Source organism: Procambarus clarkii, chromosome 13 (assembly GCF_040958095.1).
Source record: "Procambarus clarkii isolate CNS0578487 chromosome 13, FALCON_Pclarkii_2.0, whole genome shotgun sequence".
In the NCBI taxonomy this organism is placed as follows: Eukaryota; Metazoa; Arthropoda; class Malacostraca; order Decapoda; family Cambaridae; genus Procambarus; species Procambarus clarkii.
This window is the reverse complement of record NC_091162.1, coordinates 4,750,205-4,759,634: the sequence shown is the minus strand read 5'-3', so window position 1 is coordinate 4,759,634 and position 9,430 is coordinate 4,750,205. Positions and strand designations below refer to the sequence as shown.

Below are 9,430 nucleotides of genomic sequence, written 5' to 3'. Positions count from 1 at the left end.
AAAATGAGTTTTGGAGAACTCCTATTTCAATTAAGCCCTGATGCTAAGAAAATAGTTAGAGGGATAGAAGCCCTAAACCAGAAAATAATAAATACAGAATATGCGGTCATATTCAATGAAAAATATATATAAATATATATATATATATATATATATATATATATATATATATATATATATATATATATATATATATATATATATATATATTTTTTTTTTTTTTTTTTTTCTCTATTTTACAATTTTCTCCGGCTTTCTAAGCTTGAACTCACCAGTAACAGTGCCAGTGAGGGAGGCCTACCACCTTAACGGCCGGGGCAGGATGGGGAAGGGCGAGGGAGGAGGGAGGCGCGTGAGGGAAAGTGAACCTTAGAGTAAGGCGTCACTAAGAACACCCGCTCACCGGTCAGAGAAGGCTGGTGGTGGCCCCTCACCACCCCACCACCTCCCTCGTGGGCTCAGTGAATGATAGTGAACAATATCTGTCTGTTTAGTGTATAGTTTGCGGCCCCGACATACAAAGTGAATACCATGTATATATAGTGTCATAGTGAAATATACACCTCAAAGTGCCAACTCCGATACTCAGTGCCATACACACCACAAAGTGTCAACCCCAGTTTATAGTGTCATACGTAAAACAAAGTGCCAACCTCAGTGTCATTCTCAGTGTCATACATACCCTGGTGTACATATATATGAATGTATATTGTGTGTGATGTGTATAGCCCAAATGATACTACGACTTTCCCCACCCCCCCAAACCGACCCCATCCCTCCCCCCCGCCCTCGCCAACCAGCCCACCTCACTACCTGAGCTGACCTTCCCCCCCCCCTCCCGCCTCCACACCCAGTTGCTGGCAGTTGCTCGGCCATGACCCAGTGTGTTTGCCCCCCTCTATAGAATGATGCACAGTTTAACTCTCCGAACTGAGTTGAAATGGAAGGGGTCCCAGCGGTCGGGCAGGACTCCACAAGCCTTGAGGTGCCAACAACTACTTCTAAAAGAGGTTTTTGCCGAGTATGCAACAAAAACACCGCCATAAACTCTAACGGTGGTGTTATCCGCTTTCACGCCGTCAATGAGGCAAGATGCAGTGGTTCCCACCAGCCTCCAAAGGGAAGCTATGACCAGCTGCCATTAACAGTTAGAGAAGAGACTCCCATTAACCTAATCTCATCTGAAAACCTCATTCAAGCGATCATAGCGACGTCTGCTAGAACATTACCACACATCCCAAAAGCAGCCCGCCCAAATGCAGCAGCCAAACTCTGTAATCTTCAGAAAAGGGTCAATGATGCCCCGGAAAACATTCAAGCGTGGCATAATGTCCTTCTGTTTGGCAATGTATGCCTCACCGTCCCTCCAAGGAGGGACAAATCACTTGCATCCTCGGTCCTGAGGGCGATAAATGAATACCCAAGGGGGGAACAACCTAGTTCGCCTGCCTCTCCGAGCAAAACACATCCACCGCAGAAATGGTAACAACAACATACCGGAAACGTACAAAATTAGAGCACAAATCACTAAGAAAATTGTAGAGGGAAATACCGCAAGTGCTATTAGAGTCCTCACCAGTGACGAGAAAATTGCTCCTCCAAACTCAGCCACAGCACGGGCCCTGCAAAGCAAACACCCACCCAGAGCCCCTCAAGGCGACAACATCGTTCCGCCACCAGCCGACATCATTTTAAACCCATTAACTGTTGGTGAATCTGAGGTCTACAAAGCAGCCCTTTCTTTTCCATCTGGGTCAACAGGCGGTTTTACAGGATTAAAACCTCAACACATCAAGCAAATGTTAAATCCTGCGGTTGGTGATGCTGCACAAGATCTTCTTATGGAACTCACAAGGTTCGTCAACATGTGCCTGGCTGGTGATATACCTGAGGTCATCAGGCCTCTCTTTTTTGGTGCCTCCCTCTGTGCTCTCAAAAAAGAAGGACAAGGGAATCAGGCCAATCGCTGTTGGAAACACTCTCCAACGCCTGGTTACCAAGGCTGCTACGAGGGTTGTCAGCCAGCAAGCGGCTGAATTGCTGAACCCAATCCAACTAGGATTTGGAATCCCCCAAGGCTGTGAAGCGAATGCCCATGCAGCACGAGCATACATCACCAACATTTCTGATGAAAAGGCCCTGCTAAACCTGGACTTTAAGAATGCCTTCAACATGGTCAGAAGAGATGCAGTACTTGTACCGTACATCGCCATTTCCGGCCCCTCTATCCATTCATACTATCGTGCTACAGTGGTGAGTCAAAACTGTTCTTTGGTGAACACGAAATCAGATCATGTGAAGGTGTTCAGCAAGGTGATCCTCTTGCTCCCCTTCTTTTCTGCTTAGTCTTCTGAGAAATCACCGAAAACTTGTCCAGCGAGTTCAAAACCTGTTTTTTGGATGATGGCACTATAGCTGGCCCATAGACCACCTCTTGGAAGATATCAGGAAAATAAAGGAGCAAGAAGTAAGCCTGGGTCTCTTCCTGATCCCTTCCAAGTGTGAAGTAGTCTCCTCCAACCCAGACATCATAGCTAGAATAAGGTCTGCCTTGCCTGGAGCCCATGTCATTAGGGTCGAGAACAGCACCCTCCTTGGAGCCCCCCTCGGGTCTAACGCCATTGAGGAGATCCTCGATAAGAAAATCACAGACCTCAGGAGGGTGGAAGACAGAATAGGTGACATCGATGCCCACGATGCTTTATATCTCCTCACTAAATGCCTATCCCTTCCGAGGCTAATGTACTTTCTGAGGTGCGCCCCATCTTACGACAACCGAAAACTTGAAGAGTATGACCTCTTACTGAAGACCATGCTGGAAAAAGTTGTTAACCTCTCCTTCAACGAATGACAGTGGAAACAAGCCACTCTTTCTGACAGGCTCGGTGGCTTGGGTGTCAGCACCGCTATCCAAATTGCTGTCCCAGCCCTCCTGTCTTCCTCCTCAGCATCAGATGACCTGGTTAAGGAAATTCTACCTGACACCCTGAGTGATGCAGCGGGGATACAGGACCCCCACTACACGGAATGTGCCACGAAATGGGGTGATATGGCAGACCCAGCACTCAGACCAACCATGCCAAAAGCCAAGAAACAATCAAGCTGGGACAGCCCCATTGTAGACAAAGCCACAGCTTTGCTGGAGGCAGCAACAGCCCCCCAGTGATCGTGCACGCCTCACAGCTGTGCAGGCTCCCCATGCAGGGGGACTTCCTTTTCGCAGTCCCTATGTCTGCGACAGGCACATGTCGCAGACATAGTCGCAGACACACGACGCAGATCCGCAGGAGCTCTGTATTGCAGTCGCTCTCCGCCTTGCTGCCCCTATCCACACTGTTCATAGGTGTATTTGCGGCGAGGCAGATGCTGACGAATATGGATTGCATGGCCTGCACTGTGGAAAATCTGGTGGCTGGCACACTAGACACGACGAAGTTAACGACATCATTAAAAGAAGCCTTGCCTCTGCCCAGTGTCCAGTGGAGAGAGCCCCACAACCTATTGAACCGTGACTCTGTTAGCTTTGCCGGCCGACCAGACGGAATCACACTGCGACCGTGGAAGGGTGGCAGACAGTTGGCGTGGGACTATACTTGCGTATCCACCCTGGCAACCACATACTTCAACCTCTCTGCCGGCCAAGCAGGAGCCACGGCGACACACAGAGAAAGATAAAAGTCAGCCAAGTACCGGGAATTAGATCATCGGTACAACTTCATTCCAATAGGGTATGAAACCCTAGGCCCATGGGGAGAGAGTGCAAGAAGGTTTCTTAAGGATCTTGGTTCCAAGCTCATTGACACTACAAGAGATCCTACAGTGGCACGTTTTCTCTTTCAGCGCCTCAGTGTCGCGATCCAGAGGGGAAATGCCTGCTGCGTCTTCGGTTTCTGCCCGGCGTCGGAGGAGTTCGAGGAAATCTACAGCCTCTAGGAAGCGAACTTTTTCTTGTGTCCTCTCAATGTTCATTTTTTGTATAAAATCAGATGTGTAACTGTATAACCTTGCATAATAAAGTGTACACAATAAAAAAGGGGGGTGGTTGGAGAAGCGAGCACTCAAACGTATTCAGAGTTAAATGGCAAGTTTTCCTCTGAATGCTCTGTGTTCCCTTCTTTGAGGCTGTGGGTGCCAATAATTGCACCAGAGGGGGCAATTATATATATATATATATATATATATATATATATATATGTCGTACCTAGTAGCCAGAACGCACTTCTCAGCCTACTATGCAAGGCCCGATTTGCCTAATAAGCCAAGTTTTCATGAATTAATTGTTTTTCGACTACCTAACCTATCCTAACCTAACTTTTTCGGCTACCTAACCTAACCTAACCTATAAAGATAGGTTAGGTTAGGTTAGGTAGGGTTTGTTAGGTTCGGTCATATATCTACTTCAATTTTATCTCCAATAAAAAACAATTGACTTCATACTTAATGAAATGGGTAGCTTTATCATTTCATAAGAAAAAAATTAGAGAAAATATATGAATTCAGGAAAACTTGGCTTATTAGGCAAATCGGGCCTTGCATAGTAGGCTGAGAAGGGCGTTCTGGCTACTAGGTACGACATATATATATATATATATATATATATATATATATATATATATATATATGTCGTACCTAGTAGCCAGAACTCACTTTTCAGCCTACTATTCAAGGCCCGATTTGCCTAATAAGCCAAGTTTTCCTGAATTAATATATTTACTATAATTTTTTTCTTATGAAATGATAAAGCAACCCTTTTCTCTATGTATGAGGTCAATTTTTTTTTATTGGAGTTAAAATTAACGTAGATATATGACCGAACCTAACCAACCCTACCTAACCTAACCTAACCTATATATATAGGTAAGGTTAGGTTAGGTAGCCAAAAAAAGCTAGGTTAGGTCAGGTTAGGTAGGTTAGGTAGACGAAAAAACATTAATTCATGAAAACTTGGCTTATTAGGCAAATCGGGCCTTGAATAGTAGGCTGAGAAGTGCGTTCTGGCTATTAGGTACGACATATATATATATATATATATATATATATATATATATATATATATATATATATATATATGTATATAGATATAGCTGTGGTAGCTGAACCACAGCTACCTTCCCTGCCCCTTTGTCTTCCCCACCATTCTCAATTCCCCCATCCCCTCGTCCCCACCACCCCAAACTTCCCTGTCCCCTCGTCCTTCCCCACCATTACCCCCTCCCTTGTTCCCCTCGTCCTCCCCACCATCTCTCACTTCCGTCCCCTCGTCATCCCCACCATTCCCCACTCCCTCGTTCGATGCCTTCCCAAATGGTCTAATGTTCCCATTGGAAAATTGGGAACATCAAGTGATCTGATGTTCTCATCATTGAAATATAAGAAAAACAGTTAAAAAATGAAATGAAAATATGAAAAAATAAAAAAATAAACTATATTCACAAAATGAACAGTATGGTAAACAACACAGCTCAATTCCAAATTCACACAAAATAATTAAATCAAAATGAAAATAAATTAAAACCTATGAAAATTAAATTTATCAATGCAATCAGAAAAACTGAAATGGAATTGTAGCATATTTAGTATAGCTTGTGTGTTGCTCTTAAATGCAACAGCGGGCGCTGTTTTTGAAGAAAAGCATAGTTTTACCTCTCACAGGTGTGTCATCTATACTTATACTTACAAAATGAACGGTATGGTAAACAACACAGCTCAATTCTATCACAATGTCACACAAAATAATTCAATAAAAAATAAAATAAATCGAAATCTATGAAAATAAAATTTATCAATGCAATTGGAAACATTGAAATGGAATACGTGACATATTTAGTATAGCGTGCATGTTGCTATTATGTGCAACAGATGGCGCTGATTTTCAAAAATGCATGTTTGTACCTGTCAGAGAGGGGTGCCATCTATATAGTAGGTATATAAAAAGATGCGCCTATTCGAATGCTACGTTGTATCAAAATTTCAAAGCAATCGGTGAAGAACTTTCGGAGATATAGCGGTTATGCTCAAAGGAACATTTCCATTTATATATATATAGATGCATAACTCTCATCCTATAATTACAGGTTGGTAACTCCTTGTGGGGTTGAAGGCTGGTGTTGGGGGGGGGGGAGCAGAGCCTGGGCGAGGCCCCGTCATTCCCTGAGAGACCTGTGTGAGGTGAGGACGTGGAGCTCCGTCACCAAGAGTGTAAGTGACCTTCTTCAGCTCCACACACCTCGCACTCTCAAGTTAAATTTAACTTTGGCATAGAACACTATTATCTTTCTTACTGATATTAATTATGCACAATTCACCAGGAAGATCTAGCGCTGTCTTAATGGCAACATAAAATAATACTTGAGGTATAAATGTTTATAAGACGAACAATATTTAATTCTATTTCAAATTCACTGTGTTGGGGGACAGGAAGCCAGAGTGTATTCATACACATTAGGCTTATATAGAGGTCCCCTCCCCCCAAACGAATTACTGACCTCGCCCAGGATGCAACCCCATAACAAGCTAACTCCTGAGTGCCTACTGACTGCTAGGTGAACAATGGCATTAGGTGAACAGAAATGTACCCATCCATTTCTGTCCCGCCGGGGATTCGAACCTGGAATTCTCGATTGTGCTTCGAGAACAAACCCGACTGTACTACCAGGACCCTCAGTGATCAATACTGACAGTCAGTCTAACAAGGAGACTAATCTCAGTCATAGCAAAACAAAATTAACAACTTGCCACTTAATTATGCTACACAACGGTGGTTTAGGCCTACACTGATCGGAATTGATGTATAGGCCTAAAGTTATCGTTATATCTGTGGGTCGTGGGAGTCTACTTGTCTTCAGGCTAGGCTCGTCCATGCGGCGGTCAACCCAATAAGACACAGTCGTCAATTTTAACGCACTGCTACGTGTTCAAACTTAAACTTTTTCTCAGTTACAAGCTAATATTATTCCATACTAGAATGTGTCCAACAGTTAGGCCTAACTAGGGTAAAGTAAGATTCTGTTGGGCGTTATTGATACAACCTCAGATCATTCCGTCCAGTGGTCGACCCCAAACACGCATTTCTCAATTTTTAAATTCCATTTATTCAAAATATTAAATTTCTCAAATACAAATTAATATTGTTATATATTAGCATACTGTGCATATTTAGGCGCTGGTTAGATTCTGTTGGCGATTATTTGTATTTGTAGTTCTTGGGTGAAGCATTTGCAGCGTTGTGGTTCGAAAAAAAGTCGTCAGTGAAGCACTGGCCCCAGAAGTATTCGAATGTCAACAGTTGTGAGTCACAGCCCGTCCACCTAACAAAAACCCAAAAGTGATTCCATGCACCCGCCAAACCCCTGTTTGGAATGAGAAACGGTTTACACATTACTCACAACTGATGATGTTCGAACAGTTCCGGAACAAGTGCTTCAATGACGAATTTTGTTTGAACCACAATGCTGTAAATGCTTCATTTCATACTACAAAAAAAAAAAAAATGCCAACAGAACCTAAGCACCTAATCTAACCTATCCTATGTCTATATATGCACAATATGTTTATATATTATAATATTAATTTATATTTGAAAAAAAAATCCATTTTGAATGAACAGCATGTAAAAATTTATGAATGCATCTGTGGGATCTACTGTTGGATGTAATGGACTTGAGTCGAGGATGGGTTGGAGTGTTGTGTGTAGACCGTTTTCCATTCATAAACAGGGGGTTTAGCAGGTGCATGGAATCACTTGTGGCCTTTGTTTATGAGGACGGACTGCTCATCTAATATCCACTCCTCCCCGAAATTAACTAAATTATCAAGCATCAATAAACGCGTTCAAGAAGGCGGGAGCAGCCGTCTTTCACAGGGCTCAACCTGCCCTCTTACAAATTACGTCTGAATATGGCTGTTTACCCGGATGGGCAAAAATGGACGTAATTTGAAAATGAATTTGAAAATATTTGAAAAAAAATTCGTTTCCAAAACAGTAAGTTAAGGTTCTACTGGTAGGTTAGGAGGGCAGGAAATTCCCCTAAAGTTTTAAAACGTCATGAAAAACGTTAATTTAAAATTTTCTCTCCTAACCTTTCCGAGTAAACTGGAGGATTCAACAAAAACGGGACAGTACATTATTTCGTGAGCCGATTTCATTTCAAATTTCGTTCATTTTTGGCCATAGCGCGCATACGAGCGAAAAGCGACGTTATTTTTAAGAGGACGTGGGAGGGAGCAGACATGGCGGCCAATCATCACCAGTTTATCACCTCATTACGAGTAATCATCGTGTATTACTGTCTAAATTAATTCCTTCGACTCCTGGGAAGTAACATTATCAGGTTCAGAGTGCTTTGTAAAAATGGCCAGGAGATTGCCATGTAATTGTGTTCTGGTTATGTTATAACCAGAACAGAACAGCGTGGTGTGCCATGTAGGTTGAATGGATCGAGTGCTGGTGGCCCAAAGTGGATAACAAGGGATTTGAAGAACCTTATAGGTAAAAAGAGAGCGTGGTACAAAAGGATTAAGAATGGGGAAGTCAGTTTAGAACAGGAATTCATACAACTGGTTAGAAATGTTAAAAAAGAGATAAGGAAAGCAAAAAGAAACTATGAAGTTCGCATAGCAGGGCAAGCGAAGACAAATCCTAAAGAGTTTTTTCAGTTATATCGAACTAAAACTAGGGAAAGGATAGCTAGGTCCATTAAAAACTGAGACAGGTCAAATAACGCATAATGACGAGGAGATGAGAAGTATTTTTAATAAATATTTTATATCTGTATTTACTAAAGAGGAATTTAACAAAGTGCCTTCAGCCGAACAAGTCTATGTGGGTGGGGATGAGGACAGGTTGACTAGTTTAGCAGTTACCAGGGAGGATGTAATTAAACAAATAGTAAAACTAAAACCAAACAAATCCCCAGGGCCGGATGACGTGTTTGCCAGGGTGCTTAAAGAATGCAAAGAGGAGCTTTCCGAGCCATTGTCTACCATATTTAATAAATCAAGTAGAGTCAAGAGTTAAGTAGAGTGCCAGTCATGGAAGGTAGCTAATGTGGTACCAATTTTTAAGAAAGGAGATAGATCACTTGATTTAAACTATCGGCCAATTAGCCTAACGTCTATTATGGGAAAGTTACTTGAATCGATAATTGCAAATACAATTCGTCTTCATCTTGAAAAACATAAATTAATAAATGAGTCGCAACATGGTTTTACAAATGGTCGTTCATGTTTAACAAATTTGATATCTTCTTATTCCAGCATAGTTGAGGCAGTTGATAGTGGTAAGGATTGTGATGTTGTGTACTTTGACTTTAGCAAGGCTTTTGGTGCGGTGCCGCAAGGGAGACTGATTGGAGGGATTGGAGGGATGGGGGCTCTTGGTGTTGGGGGTGCTGTGTTGAGTTGGATTGGGGCATGGCTATTCCAGGGGAAA

At 42.6% G+C, this 9,430-nt stretch overlaps 1 protein-coding gene across 1 annotated transcript in view; it reads left to right on the top strand.

Moving 5' to 3' along the window:
• The first annotated feature begins 6,146 nt into the window (after positions 1-6,146).
• Positions 6,147-9,430, top strand: part of LOC123757364 (uncharacterized) — a 74,063-nt gene continuing 70,779 nt past the window's right edge. The window contains exon 1 of the mRNA XM_069324144.1: positions 6,147-6,198. The gene's annotated coding sequence lies outside the window, so the exon portion shown is untranslated. The remainder of the gene's footprint in view (positions 6,199-9,430) is intronic.